The sequence below is a fragment of the Pteropus vampyrus genome, unplaced genomic scaffold (assembly GCF_000151845.1).
Source record: "Pteropus vampyrus isolate Shadow unplaced genomic scaffold, Pvam_2.0 Scaffold213, whole genome shotgun sequence".
Classification (NCBI taxonomy): Eukaryota; Metazoa; Chordata; class Mammalia; order Chiroptera; family Pteropodidae; genus Pteropus; species Pteropus vampyrus.
In genome coordinates this window covers 2,779,705-2,786,874 of record NW_011888994.1, presented here as the reverse complement: position 1 = coordinate 2,786,874, position 7,170 = coordinate 2,779,705, and positions in this window count along the sequence as shown.

Below are 7,170 nucleotides of genomic sequence, written 5' to 3'. Positions count from 1 at the left end.
TATTATAAGTGTTTGTGAAATCTACGGAAGTGTTTGTGAAATGAATAAATGCCTGAATAAGTCTCAAAGAAAGGTCTTTAGTAAGTAACCAAAAGGCCATGTGTCTCATGACTTTCTTTTTTGTGCTGTTAATAACTCTAACACGAAACCATAAGCAGATGCTTCCCTGTGGCTTTGTGCTCTCTGAGGTCCAACTCATCTTTAATCAGTATCGCTGTGCACCTGTCTCCACATCCTCACAGCCCAGCCGTTCTATGTACGTCACATCACATCACATAGAAGGGCTGTGTGAATGTTGTTGACCTCTTTCATCCTGTTTGGATGACCATCCTCAGGCCCCGTGATATTGCATTTACTTAGAATCTCCCTTTCATTTATTGGGATGCTTCATCTTCCCAAAAATTATCTTGGCTTTGGCGCTTTATTTATGAGAAATTTTTAAATTTTTATTAATATGAACAGTGAACTACCTAAAAACTGTTTTTAAAAAAATTATTGTTATTGGATCCTATTCAGCTGCAACTATCGTATAGATAATTTCCAGGTGTAGAAATAGAATTTTTGCTTAATGTAGGCACCATTCAAACAATTGATGTTCAAAGAATTTTTCTGAAGTGATAAAACCAAAGAAGAACATGTGGAAAAGAGAGTTAAAAAGATTGGTTACTGAATGAACTTCCAGGTTTTTCTTTGTCAGTGAAATTTTATTTAGTGTTTACTGTTAATATTTTAATTCCATGGTTCTCAGACTATGCTTAGGGCCCTAAGAGTCTTAAGAGGTGACACCAAGAGAAGCGTGAGGGCCCCTCTGGACCCCCCCATTCTCCATCCCCCACCAACTAGAACATCTTCACTTTCTGCGTTATATATTGGGGCCCCATGTTAACATTTCACTTAAGAGGACTGACCCTTAAAAAAAAAAAAGATGAAATAATACCATCTTCGTAGATTGTAAAGAGTTAGATTAATACTGAAATGAAGTGTTAAGGAAATTCAACTTTGCAAAACTTAATTTTACTAGAATTGTGTTAATCTTTGAAAACCAATGTTGTAACACTGATTTTTAAATTTTTTTATGTCAGTACCTAAGCATATTAAAATTTTAGTTACCTGTTGTTTTGCTTTTCTAGCACTCCTGTGTTGACTGGGCATGTTTTTGAAAATGTTTTCCATTATCAGAAAATAAACGAGAAAGTCATTGAAAACCTGTAGGTCATGACATTCAGGTGACTATTTCCTCCTCTTCCATTATTTGTAAGAATTCAAAGTCAAGGACACTGTGTTGGTTTCCTCAGGCTGCCATAACAATTACCACAAGCTGAGTGGCTTAAAACATCAGAAATTTATTGTCTCTTGAGTTCTGCAGGCCAGAAGTCTGAGATCAAGACGTCAGCAGGGCCACACTCCTGAAATCTGTAGAGGCATCCTTCCTAGCTGCTGGTGGTTTGAAGGCAATCTTTGGTGTCCCTTGGCTTGTATATGTATCACCCAAATCCTCTGTCTTCACATGACCGTCTTTTTTTTTTAGCATTTTATTTGATTTCATTATTAGTTTCAAGTATACAGTACATTGGTTAGACATTTATATAGTTTATGAAATAATCACCCCTGATTACTTTGTCACCCCTCTGGCTCTCCACCTAGCTAACTGCATTCCCTGTGCCGTGCTCCCCTGTCCCTGTGACCATCTATCAACTACTAATTTGTACCTCTTTAACCTTTCATCCCTTTCTCCCAGTCCCCCAAACTCCTCCCCTCTGGCAGGGACCAGATTATCCTCTATATTTGTCAATGTTTTCAATTAGTTTGTTCTTTTTATTCCTTAGATTTCTCATGTAAGTGAAATCATATAGTATTTATCTTTGACTTATTTCGCTTAGCATAATAACCTCTGGATCCATCCATGTCATTGTAAATGGTAGGATTTCATCTTTTATGACTGAGTAATATTCCATTGTATATATGAACCATAATTTCTTTATCCAATCATCCGTTGACATGACTGTCTTCTAAGGACACTAGTCATTATTGGATTAGGGACCCGCCTTCTATAGTATGACCTCATCTTAACTAATTCTACCTGCAGAGAGCCTATTTCCAAATAACATCCCATTCTGAGGTGACAGGCTAGAACGTCAAATCTTTTTTGGGGAGTGAGGGGTCGGCACACAATTCAACTCATAACAGCCACCTTTGGCAAGGTGTGAGATTCAGAAGCCAAATTAATCTGTACATTTTCTTTCCTTCACCTGACTTTAACTTGTATTCTAATTTGAAACTTAATATGAGAATATGTCAGTATAGCTAAAAGAGCAAAGTATATATTCTTCACTCATTCATTTGCCAGTTATGTGCCAAGTGCTTTCATTGGCCAGGTGTTGTTCTGGCGTTGCAGGTACAGTTGTCAGTAAACAGGTAGAGACCCTGAGGTTACTGTCTAACAGAATATCTGAATGAGAAGACAAGGGATTGATGATGAAGTATACATTTTTGTTATGCACATTTCTAGAAATGGTTTGTGTAATGAATCTGATACTGAGACTCACCAGTCTTCAAAAGACAAACAATGTAGGAAAAACCTATAATTTCTTCTGACATCTTTAAAAAAAAAAAAACTTGTGAAAAAAATTTTAAAGGAAAAAAAAATGAGTATAAAAGTTTAGAAAATAAAAGTCCCACCACTATCAATTCCACTCCCTGGCGACATATACTGCTTGGAGGATATCTTTCCAGTCTTTATGATACATAAAGTCACTTAAAAATTGTCTACCTTAATACTTTAAATGTGTTTTTAAAGAATATCTGAGAGGCAGCACCAATGTGTGATAGAGCAGCTCTCCTGTAGTAGAAAATCTGAGGATAGTCAAAGGTGGGAGAGATGGTTCAGCCCAGCAAAAGGAGAAGGTCGAGTTTTGAGCTCATCACAATCAAGACTCCATCTCTTACTCTATGATCTTGACAAATGAACTTCTCTAAGCATCAGCCTCCTTAACTGTGGCCTGGGGATAATAATACTGCCTGATGAAATTGTGAAATTAAGTGCAATTATGTAGGTAAATGCCAGGTAGATGCTTGCTCAGTAAGTGGTGGCTAGATATTCAGATACACTTTTCATTGAGTTAGATGATGAGTTGACTATTTTAAAGATAGGTTATCAAAATGAATAATGATTAAAGGTTTTTTCAGAAAGTTTATTGGTAATGCATTTATTGTTGCAAATTTAGAAAATGAAGATAAGCTCACAGTCTTCCAAATACACACAAAATTGCCCAAAATTCTACCCAGAGATAGTCACTCTTAATATTTTGGAACATATCCTTTCATTCTCATCTTATCAGGTATATATTTATATAAACATAAAGTTTTGGTATTTATTAAATTTTTAAAAATTATGTAGTATTATATTGTGTTTTAATTAAGACTTAATAAAACTAAATCAAGTAATTTTCCTGAATTTAGAGTTTTTATGTTTTCTATTTCATTTTAATGCAATTCAATTATATTACTGTTTTAAAGTTATTCATATGGTAGAAAAAGCAAAGAATGGGAGTTAGGTCTAGGTTCAAGCTATGTGGCTTCAGGCAAGTCACTTCTCTGAGCACTGGGATCAGATGAGATAAAATTACCTCAAATAATATTGTAAAGCTCTATTGAAGTCCCTACATTTAATTCTACGTTCTTTGTTCTGATGTTATCAGTAAGAACTTTTCATTAGTAGAAGAAGAGTTCATTATTAGTAATTTGTGTTGTTAATGAGTGCATTTATTGAATATCAGGGCTTCTTTGGAGATCCATATATTCTGGTACAGCTTACTGGCTACACAGTGACACCGACACATTCACATCACATGTGCATTTCCATTTCAGCTGATTGACTTGACAGAAACCACAACAGCATATGTCAATGGGAAAGGAGGAAAATAAGGCTAGGGAATGAGGGCGCATTTTCCAATTAACAGGATACAGATTTGGCACCTTACTTTGTTCTCTATAAAGAGGGATGAAAGGTCCCCAGATTTAAGGAGCTCATCATACACCCCACTTCCAGGTATACTTAAAGATTTCATTCTGTTTGCCCTGTAAAATAATTTGTTTAATGGGTAACCCTACCATTTATTTGCTTTGGAGGAAATACTGCAAGGTGTTAGACCCATAATAGACATTTACCTAGACAGTTTGAATTGTAAGTAACATATTAGGTGGCTCTTTTTACATAAAACAAAACCTTTTTGTTATTAATTAAAACAATATTTGTAATCATCATTTTGGGAAGAATTTTGGTAAGATTTAGCAGTCAGGATTCTTAGTTTATAAACCAGAAGTCAGAGCTGTGTGATTTAAGAGGAGGAATTTATTACCACCTGTCTAGCTTCCAGAATTGCTGGGAGGGCTGGAAAACTGAGCTGGAGGCTTTGCAGCAGGAACAATGTCCAAAATCACACCTAAAATCTCCATGTGGTGAGATGGGGTCTCCTGTTCCTGCTGCCCTCCTGTGTGCCAGATGCACCACCAACCCTGCCATCCTAGGATGCTGGAGCCTTCGTGACTCAGATGACTCAGTGAGAAGTGGACTGATGGAATCAAGGTCACTTACCAGGTTCTGGTTGAAAAGAAGCCTAGGATAGCAAAAGCCTTGTGAGCTTCAGTAGGTGGGCTGGAGTCTTAATTGTGATGAGCTCAAACTCTACCTTCTCCTGCTGGGCTGAACCATCACTCTTACCTTTGACTATCTTCAGATTTTCTATTACAGGAGAACTGCCCTATCACACATTGGTGCAGCCTCTCAGATATTCTTTAAAAACACATTTAAATGAGATTTATCACTTGGGAGTTCACCAGAAGTATGAAGGAATGTATATGCTGACAAGCCAAACAGAAAACAAATATCGACCACAGAATAGCAGTTGTCCTAAATTTGAGTGTAGACAGGGATTTATCTCACTCAGTTATGAATAAGCCAGATATACAAATGGCAGCCAAAGCCAGAACATCCTTAACTTTAATGCTTCCAGGCCTGAGAGGAAAGGTAGGAAGGTTCCCACTAATGTCCTAGACAGAGGAGATGTGTTCCTGGTCTCCAGGTGTGGGATTCATAAAATATTACTCAAAAGCAATGCAATATAGTAATTGCCTGGCCTTCCCAGATTAGGTCAAATTCTCCTATTATATGCTCATATACTCCTCTACCTCTTATTGAAATGAGTACAGATGTTTAACCAAAAGGCATGTATAAGAATATTCCTAGAAATGTTATTCATAATGGCCCCAAACTGGCATCAAGCCAGATGTCCATCAACAGTAGAGTAGTGGAAGAAACAAATTGTGGCTAAGTCATTACAGAGCAATAAATTAAAAAAAAGATGAATTGCTGTTACAAAAAATGACACGATGAGTAAAACCCAGACACGAGTGTATACTGCACAATTTTATTTCTATAAAGCCCCCAAACAGGCAAAATTAAGCAATGGTGACCTAAGAACAGGGATTACTTTAGGAGAGCCAGTCGTTAACCAGGAAGGGGTAAGAAGGAACCTTCTGGGGTGTGAAAATGTTCTACATACTGCTCTGGTTGGTAGTCACGTGGGAGTGGGCATATACATATTTCACTCTCCCCTTAAGATTAGTTCACTTTATATACTTAACATATGTCTGTTTTATATCAATAAAAAAGTTATTTTAAAAATATAATTTCTGGTGGTAGAATTCAGAACAGAGGTGATCTCTGAGAAATGGTTATTGGCTGGGAAAGGGCGTGAGGGAAACTTCAGGGTGCTTTACCTTGATCTAGTTGGTTTCCTGGTTTACCTTGATCTAGTTAAGAATTAATCAAGCTGAATACTTAAAATCAGTGCCTTTTACTGTATATATGTAATACCTCAATTTTTAACAACCCATATGTATGTTTGAAGAAAAGTATGTTTTCAATTTAAAACAATGTAAATTAAGCAACACAGTCCTTTCATAAATTGAGAACTGCTTAGGGTCCTAGTGTTCTTAGAAACATTTACAAAGTTATGGCCAGGCCAACAACAATCTTAGAACTGCTGGTTTAATGACTCATATTTGAAACCCAAGATTGCATGTGTTTGTGACTTTGAACCAAATCCCTCTTCTGAGATGGCCAATTATAACCATTTTCTTCCCCTTTTCCTCTATGAGCAGTCCAAAAATATAAAGAAAGTCTACAAAGAATGAACCTGAAGATTATACCTGTTCAAGTACTTTTATTCTAACATTGTATTCACACCTGTGAATTCCCTTTGCGCATAGGGCAGGAGGCTGAAGGATATATGACAGGTGAGGGAAATACTCAGTAATGTGTGAAAAACAGCAGCCTTTCCCTGTTTAAATCTTGTTTGTCATCAGGAAGCCTGCCAATGTTGTTAGTAGTCAAGGGCACTCTAGAGATTGTTATTGCCTAAGGGTGAAAGCTATGCAGAACTACTTTTGCCAGCATTTGGAAGGTGCCTGCCACGTGATTCAGCCATCCAAATGCAACAGTGTGGTGGAAATGGTCTGTGCTTTTCATATAATTAGTGGTGACATCCAGGATTTTCTTAGAAGCCCTTAGGATTAAGGGTTTGAAATCAGAAAATATGGAGAGATTACACTCTGCGAGAATGTTATTGTAGGCATCTGATGTCAACACACCATATGTCAGTGACTAATTCGTAATGAGTCACTTTCATAAGTGTCACTGTTTCCTTACAGGTTTCTCCTTGATTTTCTTCTTTTCTCATGATGAGAAATTGGTACTGAATGATTGGACTATAGAAATTCCTCTTGATCTTTGTGACATTTAAGTCCTCAGCAGCTCACATCTTGGCTGGAATAGCTGCCTACCTGGTCTTCTCATCTCCATTTTATGATGTAAATTGAACACAAATGAGCCCCTTCCATATGCAAAGCAGATGCTTTGTACTACTCATGAAAACTAACCATGTTATTTTTCATAGATGTTGCTGTTGCCTATATACCCATGAACTTTTTTAGAAGCTATCTAGTAGAGTGGTTAAGAGTACTAGCTCTGAAACCAAACTGCCTGGGTCCAAATCCTGGCAATGCCACGTACTAGCTGTGTAAACTTAGGCAAGTTACTTCACCTCTCTGAGCCTCATTTCTTATTATATAATGGAAATAATAATATTACCTGTCTCCTAAGGTTTTTGT